The sequence below is a fragment of the Triticum urartu genome, chromosome 7, assembly GCF_003073215.2.
Source record: "Triticum urartu cultivar G1812 chromosome 7, Tu2.1, whole genome shotgun sequence".
Classification (NCBI taxonomy): domain Eukaryota; kingdom Viridiplantae; phylum Streptophyta; class Magnoliopsida; order Poales; family Poaceae; genus Triticum; species Triticum urartu.
This window is the reverse complement of record NC_053028.1, coordinates 19235355-19250080: the sequence shown is the minus strand read 5'-3', so window position 1 is coordinate 19250080 and position 14726 is coordinate 19235355. Positions and strand designations below refer to the sequence as shown.

Here is a 14726-nt window from a genome sequence, read left to right as displayed (position 1 = left end):
GAGACGGGGCTGCGTCTGGAGGTGGGCTGCTCAGAGTCGAGGGGCTGCGCGGAGAAGCCTAGGCCTGGCCCATCCTCGGTGCGGGCAGTACTTAAGTGGCTTTGGATCCGCCGCGGCGCCTCCGACAGCTCACTAGGGTTTCCAGCCACTCCATCGGAGGTGCGGCGCTTCGGTGGATCCGCCCGCTCCCTCTCCCCACCCCTTCTCCGATCCTTCGCAGAGGTTGTAGCCATGGGCTCCAAGGCGGAGCGGCGTGCTGACAAGCGGGCGGAGCCGGATCTGGAGGCGGAGAGGCGTCGCGAGCGGGATCTGCGCGCCCAAGCGAAGTCGCGCGCGGCGGAGCATGCCGGCGAGGAGGGTGGCTGGGGGCCTCCCCCAGCTTGGTGGCTCAAGGAGCAAGAGAGAAAGCAGAAGAAGAAGGAGGCATACAAGAAGAAGGGGCTGGAGCTCAAGCGCAAGGAATCGCTTCTCCCCTACGGAGGTGACCGCGTCGGCGACCCCTACTCCAAGCAGAAGCTGAAGAAGCACAAGCTAGCAATGCCGGCTCCCTCCAAGGCCTCCAAGCCCTTCGCCTCCAAGGGCACGGTGGCGGAGCCCATTCCCGTCGAGGATGCGGGAGGACCGGAGTGTTTCCGCTGCGGGCGCACGGGCCACTACTAGAGCGAGTGCGGTTTCAAGCAACTGTGCGTGCTCTGCAGCAATGAGGGGCATGCCTCGGCCTACTTCCCCACGCGCGGCAAGCAGCTCGTGCTCCAGACCATGGGCCATGCCTTTGCGGGTGGCGGTTTCTTCTGCCTACAATACCCGGAGGAGGTGGATGTGGCGGCGGAGGGAATGCTAGGGGCCAACGCGGCCCTGGTGTCGGCGGCGCCCGGCGTCCTGTCCAAGGAGATCCTCGAGGCCGAGCTTCCCAATCTTTTCGAGGGCGAGTGGGACTGGCAGGTGGCGCCGTTCGACACGGACTGCTTCTCCATGGCGTTCCCGGACCCTGTCATGCTGCGGATGGCGACGCGCAGCGGGAAGCTCTTCCTCTCCATCAACAACATCACCGCCGACATCCGTGACGCGGTCCTTGCCGAGCCCAAGGCGATGTCAATGCTGGAGTTTGGGTGAAGCTATGGGGTGTGCCTCCGAAGCAGCGGCGTGTGGAGCGGTTGATGGCGGCCACGACTATGATCGGTCGGCCGTTGGTGGTGGATGAACTGTCCCTAATCCGTTCGGGCCCGGTGCGTATGAAGTTTGCGTGTCGTGCGCCGGCCAAGCTGTCCGGATCCGTGCAAATCTGGTTCAATGGCGAGGGATACTCCATCAAGCTCGAGCCGAAGGTGGACCAACCGCGCCCGGCGGCCCCGGCTCTCCCGCCCCCGCCGCCGCCTCCTGCGGGTCGGGGCTCGGGGGATCACGACAAGGACAAACGCAAGGACAAGGATCCGGAGCAAGACGCCAGCATGGAGGAGGACGACTCCATCGATTCTGCGGCCTGGGACAAGCTTGGGATCTCTGCGTCGGGCCCTGCCGCGCCGGTGGAGGGGGTGGCGGGGCTGCGGGCTATGCTGGGGTCGGGCCACGAGGGGTTGTCGCTCTCGATCCCCAACCAGTATGGCTCAAACATGGGGTCGGTTTCTTCACCCCCCCTTGGGCGCGGCCCCGACTACGGTGGTGGGCTTGGGCGGCGGCGGCTCCCCGTTCGCTCTCTCCCCCAACCCCCCGCGGCTCCGTTCGGTGGGATCTCCGGCGTCCGGTGGGCGATGCTCCACCCTGAGCGGCTCGGTCAAGCCGATGAAGAAGACGGCGGTGCGCAAGGTCAGCGCGGAGGCGGTGCGCGCGATGGAACCGCTGGGGGCGCCTCCCACGCCTCGGCAGTCGGTCATGGCTCTGGCGGCCCCAACCTTGCCACCCGTCGCTGATCTGCTGCTGCAAGAGGCGGCCAAGGCGGCGATGATCTCCAAGGCCAAGCGTACCAAGACGGTGCCGGCGGCACCGGTCCACACAAGCTCGCGCTCCAAGGGGGCCAAGGGCAACATGACGTCGCTGCAGCGGGCGCAACTCCTTCAGGCGCAGAAGAACATGGAGATCTTAGGTAATCCTCCGCCTCGCTTCACGGTTCTTGATTCCTTTTCGGACGATCACTTGCATGAGGCGTTGGAAGCGAGCGGCGTGGTTTTTTCTTGCGAGGGGGAGTCAGGGAGCTGATTTCGCTCGTTCGCGCCAAGGAGACGGTGCAGGCAGCCCTCGCGGCTGCTGCGGCAGCGCGTGCTGATCAGAGGCCCGGTGAGCCCGAGGGAGGGGCCACCGCGGCTCTTACTGTGCCCGAAGAGGGGGGTCAGGCAACAGGGGTTGCCCCCCTCCCTCGCCTTGCCGTGGCAGGGCGAGGCGCGTGGTTAAGGCGGTCACCTCGCGAGGTGTCCGGCTCCGCAATCGCGTCATCTAGATGCGAGCCATCTTTTGGAACATACGTGGCTTTGGCCACGCGGGGCGTCGGACGCAACTTAAGGAGTACATGCGTAGAGAGGATGTCGATATCGTTGGGCTGCAGAAAACGATCAAGGGGGATTTTCGTTTCCATGAGTTGCTCGCTATTGATCCATTGGAGCGCTTTGAGTGGCAACACGTTCCGGCTGTTGGTCACTCCAGTGGTTTGTTGCTAGGCTTAAATCGAGCTTTGTATGAGATTATGGACTGGGACGTTGGTATGTTTTTTATCTCAGCGCATTTTAGAGTTAGGACCTCGCGCCGCGAATTGGTTGTCATTCAGGTCTACGGGCCGGCCGATCACTCGAGATCGGCGGAGTTCTTGGGAGAACTCCAAGCCAAAGTTAACTCCATGACTGAGGCGGCGCTTCCTGTCCTGGTGGGAGGCGATTTCAACCTGATCAGGTCGGGTGCGGATAAGAGTAACAGTAACATAAACTGGCCTCGGGTGGCTATGTTTAATGCTGCGATCGCCTCGATGGCCCTCAGGGAGGTGGTTAGAACGGGCGCTCGATTCACATGGACAAACAAACAATTAGACCCGGTACGCTCGGTGCTGGATCGTGTGTTCATGTCTCCGGATTGGAAAATGGGTTTTCCCCTCTGCACTCTGGTCGCGGAGACTCGTATTGGGTCGGACCATGTACCACTTGTGTACTCCTCAGGGGAGGATCGAGTGCGACGTAGCCCTCATTTTTTCTTCGAAACGGCCTGGTTGGAGGTGCCAGGTTTCGAGGAGCTCTTTAGGGAGAAGTGGAGGGCGTGCGTGAGTCAAGTGGGGCCCCAGCGTGGCCCGATGGAGTTCTGGAATGCTGTGGGGGGACGACTCAGGGCAAGCCTCAAGGGATGGGGCGCTAACCTAGGGAGGTCTGACAAAGCGCACAGAGCCGCGATCCTAGCGGAGATCGCAACGATTGATTCCCAGGCTGATATCCAGGACCTTACAGAGACGGAATGGGCCCACCGATACGACCTGGAAAGTCAGGTCGAGGCGTCGTTGCGTGCGGAGGAAGAATATTGGCGTCGCCGTAGTGGTTTGAAATGGATCCTCAAAGGGGATGCTAATACCAAATATTTTCAAGCCTACGCTAATGGCCGACGTCGGAAATGCTCTATCCTGAGGTTGCAATCGGAACTGGGGCTTTTGTTGCGACAAGAGGACATCTCTCGTCATATTTATGAGTTCTACATTAATTTGATGGGGACGTGTGAGGACCAGAGGGCTGGCCTGCGTGCGGATGTGTGGGAAGCCGGACAACGTGTTCTGGACTGCGAGAACGAGGGGCTGGGGCTAGCGTTCCTTCCCGAAGAAATCGATGCCGCGCTGATGGGTATGAAGGCGGACACGGCCCCTAGCCCGGATGGGTGGCCGGTGGCAATGTTTAAACGTTTATGGCCCTTGCTTAGGGGCCTGATTTTCGAGATCTGCAACGGGTTTATGCGCGGTTCGGTAGATATAGCGCGCCTTAACTTTGGAGTGTTATCGCTCATTCCAAAGGTTCAAGGGGCCGATGACATTAGACAGTTCTGTCCCATTGCGCTTATCAACGTTCCGTTTAAAATTTGTGCCAAAGCGTGTGCGACTAGATTAGTTCTGATTGCCCATCGTGTGATCCATCGCAATCAATCTGCGTTCATCCGCGGTCGCAATATCCTTGAGGGCCCTCTGGCCCTTCTGGAGATAATACACGAACTCAAACGCACTAAGGAACCGGCGGTGCTATTGAAGCTAGACTTCGAAAAGGCGTACGATCGGGTTAATTAGAATTTTCTCAGTCAGGTGCTACTCAGCGGGGGCTTCTCCGCTGTTTGGGTGCACCACGTCATGCAGTTGGTCTCGGGAGGGCAAACTGCTATTTCGGTGAATGGAGAAGTAGGGCACTTCTTCCGGAATAAACGGGGTCTCAGGCAAGGGGATTCGTTTTCCCCCCTCCTGTTCAACTTTGTTGTTGACGCGTTGTCCTCTATGCTGAGGAAAGCGGCGGAGGCTGGCCATATCAAAGGGTTGGTAGGCCATCTCATTCCAGGGGGAGTGACCCACTTGCAGTATGCGGATGACATGCTACTGCTGTTTCATCCGGACCTTCATAGTATTGCTGCGGTCAAGGCGATTCTTCTCAGTTTTGAGCTCATGTCGGGCCTCAAAATTAACTTCCACAAATGCGAGGTGCTCTCGATGGGGATCGAGGCCGAGGAGGGAAGGCGCATTGCGGATTTGCTCAACTGTAAAGTGGGCAAATTCCCGTTCACTTATCTGGGCCTCCCGGTAGACACCAAACGACCCACGATAGAGAATTGGGAGCCTCTGTGTGCCAAAGTGAGGAATAGGGTTTGTCCTTGGCGGGGCAAATTTTTGTCGAAAGCGGCGAGGCTAGTGCTCACAAACTCCAGCCTGTCTTCTTTGCCAATGTTCGCCATGGGACTGTTTCTGCTTGCAGAAGGGGTCCATGCCAAGTTCGACACGCCTCGAGCCAAGTTCTTTTGGGAAGGAACTAGCCCGGACCATAAATACCACATGGTTAAATGGGCCTGGGTGTGTCGACCCAAGGATTTGGGGGGTCTTGGGATCACCAATTCTAGATGGCTTAACATCGCGTTGATGTGCAAATGGATTTGGAAAATCACCCAGGGGGCCTCCGAGTTGTGGGTTGATCTCCTTAGGGCCAAATATTTTCCTAACGGGAATTTCTTTGAAGGGAGGGCAAGGGGCTCACCTTTTTGGAATGATCTTCAGTTGATCAAACCAGCTTTTGCCATGGGGGCAAAATTTTCGATTGGGAACGGTAGATCCGCGCGATTCTGGACTGATCTTTGGATAGGTACTCAACCCCTTTGGGCCGAATTCCGGGATTTGTACGATATTGCTATCGACACCGCGATGTCGGTGGCGGATGCGCTTGCCATGACGCCACCTGAGATTCAGTTTAAGCGGGAACTCAACGGGCCCGAGCAGTCAAGCCTCGCGGCCTTGCTGCAACTAATTGAACCTGTGGGTCTTCCGGACCAGTCTGACACGGTGAGTTGGGCGCTCACTAACTCGGGGAAGTTCTCAGTGAACTCCTTATACCGCAAGTTGTGTCGAGGGCCGACACAGCCAGTGATTGCAGGATTGTGGAAAGCGCGGATGCCTTTGAAGATCAAACTTTTCATATGGCAACTGTTCCGCGACAGGCTTCCCACTTCCCTGAACGTAGCCAAACGTAATGGACCGGCCACGGGTCCGTGTGCGTTGTGCGGGGAACCGGAGGATGCCAATCATGTGTTTTTCCGTTGCCCTCTTGCGAGGTTCGCGTGGAGTGCAGTCCAGTCAGCAGCGGGTGTCTAGTGGGACCCGCGCTCGGCTACCGAGCTTTTCAACCTCCTAGAGGCGATTAAGGGCCCAGCATATCGGGTTATGTGGAGTTGTGGTGGGGCACTTCTCTGGGCCTTATGGCTAACTAGGAACAAGTTTTCTATAGAAGGGTGTTTTCCAAATCATCCGGCTAACATCATCTTCAAATGCAACCTCCTATTGCAGCAGTGGAGTCCGTTGGGGAGGCGCAAGGATGCTGAGCTGATCAAGACCGCCCAACAACGACTGGTGCAAGTGTATGCGATGGCTAGGGAGCCATGACTTCGGTCCCTTTTGTTTGCTTGACGAGTCTGCGTGCTCTGTACGGGCCCTGCCCTGTAACCTCGATTTGAGGCTCGTTTAGTTTCTTTTGAACTTGGTGGTCGAGCCGGTTTGGCTTTTGGTGATGTATTAAGACTTGGTATGTGGTACGCTACCGTTGGGTCTTTATTAATCTAAAGCCGGACGCATCTGGCGTCTTCGTTTTAAAAAAAAAAGTTATATCTAGCAACACTTGGCTCTTATGGTAGATCTGTAGGTTTATATCTAGGATTATATAAGGATGCTGGTGAGTAATCTCTAAAATACCAATGGCTGGTAGCTTTTTTTGTTTTGAACTGTCACCGGGCCCTCCACCTCTATTTTTACTGCCGGGGGGGGGCTCATTTTTACAAACAGGAACACGCACTTAGGAGGGAGGGGAGATCTAACTACACCTGGATCACCGAACCAACGCCACTCACCCAGGCATCAACATGCGAGCGATCACTTGGACGTAAGGCTGGTTGTAGTGGGAGTATCATAAGTAGTATTATGCATGCCAACTAGATGTTTTGAATGATGTGGCACATAATTAAATGAAGAAAGAGAGCATGTAGTATCATATTATGATACCGTATCATATTAAATGCTCCGCTAGTTTGCATCATGCATGACAATTAATAAAGCAATCTAAGATACTAACTTATGATACTATGCATTACGGAGGTAGTATCACACACTAGTATCATATGCATGATACTATAGTATATGAGACTCCCCATTACAACCAGCCTAATGGTAGCTATTTATGGTCCAGCTCAGTTTGATGGGAAGGAACAAATCTTAGGCGAGTATGCTAACCTATCCAGCTCACGTAAGAATCGTACCGAGGGGATTTAATATCTTCAGGAAAGCGGTGAAAAACCCAAACCATGTACTTTGCCTAAGTGGAACCATATTTACTGGATTAAAGGATATTTAATGGATTAAAGGAACTGACTTACATGGCAGATAATTTACATGGGCTAATGTCCTGACGTGTTGACAACGAAGCAAAAGAGCCCGTCCCTCGTGCCGCTCCCGCGAGCGGCCCGGGCGGAACCCTAGATCACCGCCGCCGCTCCCTTCCTTTGCCCTCGCCGCCGTCAGGGGACGCCGCCGGGCAAAGCCCGCGCGTGCGTCGGCGGCGGCAGGGCTCCCTCCCTCCTTGCGAGGCTCCTGGGCGGCGCGGGATGGCCGGCCCTCGCGGCGGCGCTCGGCTCGACGGCAGGTCGGGTCGCCGGCGGATCTGCGGGGCTCCCCTTTGGTGGCGCTGCGGCGATGGCGGCGGCGCTCGGCTCGGCGGCAGGTCGGGTCGCTGGCGGATCTGCGGGGCTCCCCTTTGGTGGCGCTGCGGCGATGGCGGCGGCGTGGTCTGCGCGGGGCGGCGAGGCGCGGGCTCCTCCTCCTCCTCCCGATCTGATGGCGCCGCGGTGGCGCCGGCGCTCGGGCGTGTGGCGGGTTCCGTGAGGGTGGTCGGCGCGCGACGTCTCCCTCCCCGATCTGATGGCTCCACGGTGGCGCCAGTGCTCGGGCGAAGGTTGGCGTCGGCAAGCGGTGGCGGGCGCTGGGATCTCGGCGGCGCTCTGGCGTGTGCAGGCGGCGGCGGTCCCTGTGCGCGATCGGCAGCCCCGTCTCTGACCCGGACGGCGCGGGGGATGGCGGTGGCCCGGCGTGGCCGGCGATCTGGATGCGGTGGTGCCGGTGGCTCGCTGATCTGCCGGTACTCCAGGGTCTGCCTGGTGGTGCTGGTGATGACGGCGGCCCGTGCACGAGAGTTGGATTCCTTCGAACTGATCTGGGTGAAAACTTGCATTCGGCTTCTGCTAAGGCCGGCGGTGGCGGCGCTATCTGCGTCGTTCCCTTCTTGAAGGCATCGCCGTGGAGAAGTTCAACGCCACTCTCTGCTACCTCCGGGGGAAACCCTAGATCGGATGATCGGATGACGGCGGCGCTCTGGTGTCGTTCCTCCCTTGGGGGCGTCATTTTTGGAGGTACACACATGATCGAGGGACCAGAGGACAGATTCTTTGGTGGAGCGGTGCTTCATCCTACACACTGATGGCGACGGATCTTGACGGCGTGGCGCAGTGCAGATTCGGAGTTCGCTGTGGGAGGATGGACTCGCGCAGGAGGACGACGTTGTCGGGCGTCATGGTGGCATCGATGGCAGAGAGACCTGGCACGGTACATGCAACAGTATAGCTCTGAAGATGGATTTGTGGCAGGTGGCTGCGGCGGCCTCATACCCGGCAGGCGTCCTGGTTGAGGTGAGCGCCGGACTGGTAGGTGCCCATACCCGGCGGGCGTCCTGGTTGGGACCTCAGGTCTTAGATGTTTAGGTTTGGCTGCGATGTCTGTTTGGTATTAGGCCCAGACTATCTGCGCCCCTTCATCAATTGAATAGGTGTAGCGACAGTTGTTGCTTAGACGGTGGCTTTAGTCTTGCTGTTGTATGGCTTTGTAAGGTTTTGTGTTAATAATTAATAAAGTGGCCGTATGCATCGCCCAAATGCAGAGGCCGGGGGTCATCCTCCTTTTCTAAAAAAAATTACAATGGGCTAATATAATGGATGATCCTACATACGAAAAATTGGATAATGTTAAGTGTCCTCTGACTCGGATTTAGCATGTCCATTAATTAGCTACAGTCACATGACTTGACAGGAATTTAACTGATCACATTCCCCTTGTGTTATCCACTTGGATGGACCCATCTCACGGCAATGTTTTAGCTACACTAACATGACTTAGGAGAGATTTAACTGATCATATTCCCCTTGCGTTATCCACTTGGATGGACCCATCTGACAGCAATGCTTTTAGATATGAAAATTGCTGGAGAAGAGAGAGGGCCGGCCCTGAAGAGAGAGTTCCATGGGATGGTGACGAAGCAGATATGAAAATTTATTCGATTCAAGTAGCAAATAAACACACCAAAATAAAGACCAAGATAATTCGGAGGCTGGACAAGCGAAGCAGAGACTAGCGCCTGTATATTATCTCAGCCAAGAGAGTTTGCACCAGCAAGTGCGACTTCCTCCCTATCACAAAGCCTTATTACAGACATCACTAGAGCGGTCATCATGTTGGAAACCGAGAGGCAACATGGAACTCGATGAGAGAATTATTCAAGTTGACATAAGGGATCAAATGAGGCCGGACGAAGAAAAGAAGAAAAGCTTTAGCTTGGTCTTCCAGCTGGCTCATCTGCATGCGCTGACCCCGATGTTGTCCACACCGTGTTGTTCCAATTGCCAGAATTGAGGTACACCCCATTTCCTGAAAGCAATATCAATAAGAATGGTCAGAACGCTCAAATTTCTGCAGGCAGGAGTAGTTTGGCTCGGCGAGTTGCTTGCTCATTTCTCTCACTAATCTAGCAGTGTCATGGTTTCCGGAAGAAAATCAATTAGTCCATCGAGACGGTGATCCGAACATAACACACAACCAAACAAGAAAAATATATTTTAAGCATACTTAGGAAAACATATGGTTAGCATTCAACCAACTAGAGCGTGAACTTTAAGATCAACTGCAAGTCTGCAAACACACAAGCTGCAATAGAGGAACTAAACCTTAAACAGGGTTAGGTTCTATGTAAATAACTAGGTTGAAACAAAGAAATGAACAAGATAATACACATGTTGCAGACCGGAGGTGGAAACTAGGACCTACATACCAGCTGCTTGCTGCAGAGTACAAAGAGTATTAGTCATCATCAGAGTACGATCCCTTGTAACAGCCCTGCCAATTGATTTTAATACGAGGATGCCGGGGATGCATGTTGGTAGCACTCCTCAAGGCAAATTCCGCGCACTTCATGTCAGATTCTGTAGCATCTAAGCTGAGGATTTCGGCCAACAGTTCTTCAAGCACTAACAAGTGCTCAAAGCCAGCTAGTACAGCTTCCTCCTGCTCCGATCCTTTGGCATAGAACTCTACACTGAACCTCTGGAGCATGGGTATTGCCCCAGCCTGGAAGGTCAGGTATAACGCACTGCCAATATGTAATTTGAAGTGCTTTAGAACAGGGAATGCCCTCCCATAGATAACCATCAGTCCTCTTTTTGGCAGTTGGATTTCTAGAGCAAGGTCAGTGAGGGAGGGCAGCTCGGCCAGAATACCAACACCGTCCTTGGGCAGCTCATCAACTATGAGTTTCAACTCGCGGAGGCTACTAAGTTCCCCGATCCAGTTAGGGACCGTATACAACACGCTGAAGCTTGAGACGTGGAGTCTCTCGAGGCGGCGGGGAGGAGGTGACTGACCCATCATGGCATCCGTGCTGCCCATGATATCAAAACTCAGGTACTCCAGGTTGGCACAAATTTTTCCCAAAGAAGAGCATAGAACATCCATACGTCTTTCTCTGTCGGCCGAAAAAGCATTCATGTTGACTGTTAGATTTCTCAGATTGTTCAACTCTCCAAGGCCCTCGACATTATCTAGTGAATTCTTCTCCAAATCAAATGCATGTAGATATTGCAGGGACTTAATTTTCCCCATCCCGTCAGACTCATGACGCCCTGGACATGGAAACCCTCGAACAAAATCCAGATTCAGAAGCAACAAGCCTGGCAGATGAACTATATCTGATGGTACATAGGAACAACCCCATACATCTAGTGTTTCCAAGTACTGCAACCATCTAATATGTGTTGGTAGCTTGAATGGGGCATCGCTTGTGATCTTTACATATCTAAGGTGATGTAGTTTACATAATTCAGCAAAGTTGGGTTGTAAGTTGCTGGGAACAAAAAGAACTCAAAGAAACTTGAACTCTGACAGAGGTATATCCCAAACGCACCCAAATATCATAATTGTCCGAACTTGTGACATACTAATATTTACTGGTAACATTGGTCCACTAGTTACACCCTCCAAGTGGATAGACAACCGACGAACCTTGTGATCCAGGCCTTTAATGGCTTGTGGACCATCCACCATAGTTATAAAGTTCTCTTTTGCCGACTTAAGCAAGATAAGATCAAGCATCATATCATGTACTTTGCATTGTGTCACTAACCCTTTACTGTCAAGTTTTACAAGTTGAATAAGGCTCCTATTGACAAGCTCATTGAAATAACTTTTTGCAACCTTCTCCTTATCTTGTTCCTTTTCATTACTAATAACAAAACCCTCTGCCATCCATTGACGTTCCAAATCAGACCTCTGTATTGTGTAGTCCTCCGAATACATACCAAGATACAACAAGCATGTCTTGAGAAGGGGAGGAAAGTTTTTGTAGCTTAGGTTTAAGATTTGCCTTATCCCTTCCAGCGTGACATTTGTACCAGAGCCCAAAGAATTCCGTACATGTTCCCACTCCACTTGGTTGGAACCTTCACTCGCTAACATGCCTGATATGATGATAGTCGCAAGAGGCAAACCACCACATGTTTTGAGAATTTCAACTGAAATATCTTCAATCTGGTGAGGGCAGGCTTTTTCCGAGTCAAACATCCTACCAAGGAACAATCTTCTCGAATCTTCATTGCTAAGGGGCTTCATCTGTAGAATGTAATCATGTCGACAAGAGCTACAAGCCTTAGCCACATCCTGAATTCTTGTAGTTGCTATTAGTCTGCTGCCAAGATCATTTTCTGGGAAAGCACATTTAATAATACCCCATACTTGTGCATCTCATATATCATCAACTACAATTCAAGTACGTGTCAAATAACTCGTTAGTGTTAAGCTAAGTAGCACAAATTAAAAATTGTCTTTAAAATGTGGAATTAATTGAAAATTATTGTATTCAAGCTAATGTTCAGAGTGATTAAAGAAAAAGCTAAAACAATGAGTAGGTGCTAGGAGGAACTAGAGACCAGATTTAATTAGACAGAAGTGAGGCTCAAGCCCTTGCTGGCCAGCCCACCACCTCATGGTGCCCACCTCATGGCCTTTCTCCGAAGAAAAACTAACCACATTTCTTAGCTGGTAGTACTAGATTAATAAATGAAACAGGGGAAAATCGTATATGAACTAGAAGTATGGGGCATTTTATGTTTGATAATTTATGTCCAGGCATAAGTAGCACACAATTCATATCAAGATATTTACTCAGATGAGGTTATTAAATGCAACTACAATTCATATTAATGATTTGCTCATAAGAGGAACATCTGATTGTTTGTGTACGTTTTATACCCTTGCTACTTCAGTAATTGTTTTCAAAACTGACAAAATATATTTTGAGAAACATTATAGACGTACGACGTAGCCCAACATCAACAGAGAAACTAAACTAAGTACCTCTTATTCAGTAGATGTCCTCTCAGCTTGTTAAGAACAACATTTAACTCACAATCATTAAACGATTGTACACCCCCAAGTTCGTAGAGTAAACCACAGAGAAATTTTGTGATGTCTGGCTTTTGAGATATTGGCACAAAAGCAACTGTCAAAGTCGCCCTTGAGCTTATCATATACCACGTTGGCAAGTGTAGTTTTGCGTAGACCTCCAAATCCCACAATCAATGCCACCTTCAATTGCTTCTCCCTGTCTATGAGCCAACAAAAATTGCGGGGTGTCTATGAGCTAATTGATAAGCTCATTGTTGGTCCTTCCATACCAACAAGGTTAGCTGCATTTTCATATAGTGTCGCAACTCGTGGGTCAATGGCTACATCACTTGATGCTGGAATATAAGTTTGTACCTTTGGTGACGTGCACTTGTCTCAAGCACAAGTGACTTGATCTCATTGATCCGTCCGGCAATTTGGTGGTGGGCTCTCAACTTTTTAAGGAGTCGTGCAGTCTTCCTTTCAAAATCATCGGTTTCACTTTTTGCCGAACAGAGCGCATGAAGCCATCGATGATGTCCTCAATGCCATATGACATATCCCTCACTTGGTCTATCCACCCTTTGGTGATGTGACCTCATATACCGTCGCTAATGATGTCGTTGATATGGCTGACGGAGGAAGAAAGGAGAAATATGTAGTACTTGCATTGCGCCAGGAAAGAAAGGAATATTTTCTTCATAGCGCCAACCGGGTTGTACACGAGCCGAGCAAGTTTTATTATGGCAGCAAGAGGGTGACACATATTTTTATTGGAGAAATTGCAATCCAAATCTTTATCTTTACCTAATATTAAAGGACGGAGGATTTCATAGTTCTTCATAAGTCGCCTCTTTATGTCCGTTCATTTTATGTTAAACATAAAAATTGATGGCTGAGATTTAAAAGGACCCGACACAAACGATAACCACGTCTGTGCCGGCTCCTTGTGTATGGTCAGATGGTTTTCTCCTGTGGCGCACCCATCCCCAGCTCAAGCGCCTCCAAGAGGATGACCAGCAGCGGCGGGGTAGCAGGTTGAAAAAGAAGCAATTGTGTGGGAGGCAACGGCGGTGAAGCTTTTGCTGCTTTGGACTCGCGTTCTTCACACAACTCGGCAGTTTATCCTTGCCTGCGGCGACGCAACCGTTGGTCCTTGACGAAGATGGCTACTCGGGGCGACCATGGTGTGAGTCGCGACCAGGTCCCGGTCGATGGCAGCACGAGGATCCGGCGAGCAGCAGCAGCATGCAGAGCTCACGAGCAGGAGCAGTAGCAGCGGTAACCCGTGGTGGCGGGGATCGGTCGAGCAGCACCAGCTTCATGCAGCGCCAACTAGCAGGAGCAGTAGCAGCTGTAGCCCGTGGCGGTGGCGGGCGTCAGGGGGAAGAACCTACTGCCGAAGTTGAAGCGCATGCGCCTTTTGTTGGGCATAAGCCACGGCGTGCGTGTGTGCGCGCAGGACCGATCGGGAGCGTGGCGGGCATGCGTGTGTGTGAGTTGGTTAGACGGACGCGCGGGGTGTGGCCGCGCCGGGCGCTGGAGCCAGTCGCGTCCCGTTGTTGTGCGTGCGCGGCGGGCGCGGGAGCTGAGGAGCACGGGGGCGTGGCGAAGTGGGCGTCGAGGCTGGGCTGAAGCAGCGGAAGAGCAGGCGGCTCACGCCGAGTCTCCAAGAGATCGCGTACATGCGCGTGGAGCTTGGCGGTGGGCGTTGCGTGGGCGCTACGTCCAGATATATGCATGCATGAGTTGTGGGGAGGCCAGGTCGTGTGCACGCCCGGGTATAAATCCCGTGTGTTGTAGTCTCTGTAAAAGAGCGTTCGTGCTCAGAAAATGAAAAAGTAGGCCGTTCGTGCGGCCGGCGGCGTTCGTGCGCCGGGCATATCTTGCTGTCCACTGCCTCATTCCTCGTCCTTCTTTCTTCTACGTTCGTGCGAGAGAAGGAGAGAGCTCTGGCGAGAGGCAAGGCGAGGCTACGGCAACAACACCTTTGCCGGAAAAAGCACCAGCGGCCCCGGTGATCAGACCGGTGCGATGGACATGGTCTGCGCCTCCATGTGTCCAATCCCCCGGCGTGGAGGCAGCCGGGCATGCCTTGGATTGCCAGTTTCGACGAAATCTCCTGCCTTGGTTTGATGACAAGTAATCAAGTAGATGGCCGGTTTTGGGTTCAGGAGTAACAGCAAGACTGCCATGTAAAGGTTTTCACGCAGTGCTCCTTGGCGTTCATGTTGAGAAGGAATCACATACATGCAACTACAAATATTCTGTTGTCATAATATGTTTTCCTAGGAACCAAACCATATACATTCAACGTGGATTAGCAGGGACTTAA

The 14726-nt window shown here is 52.8% G+C and overlaps 1 pseudogene; it reads right to left on the bottom strand.

Moving 5' to 3' along the window:
- Positions 1-12335: 12335 nt before the first annotated feature.
- LOC125518169 lies at positions 12336-13716 on the bottom strand (annotated as a pseudogene).
- Positions 13717-14726: the final 1010 nt, after the last annotated feature.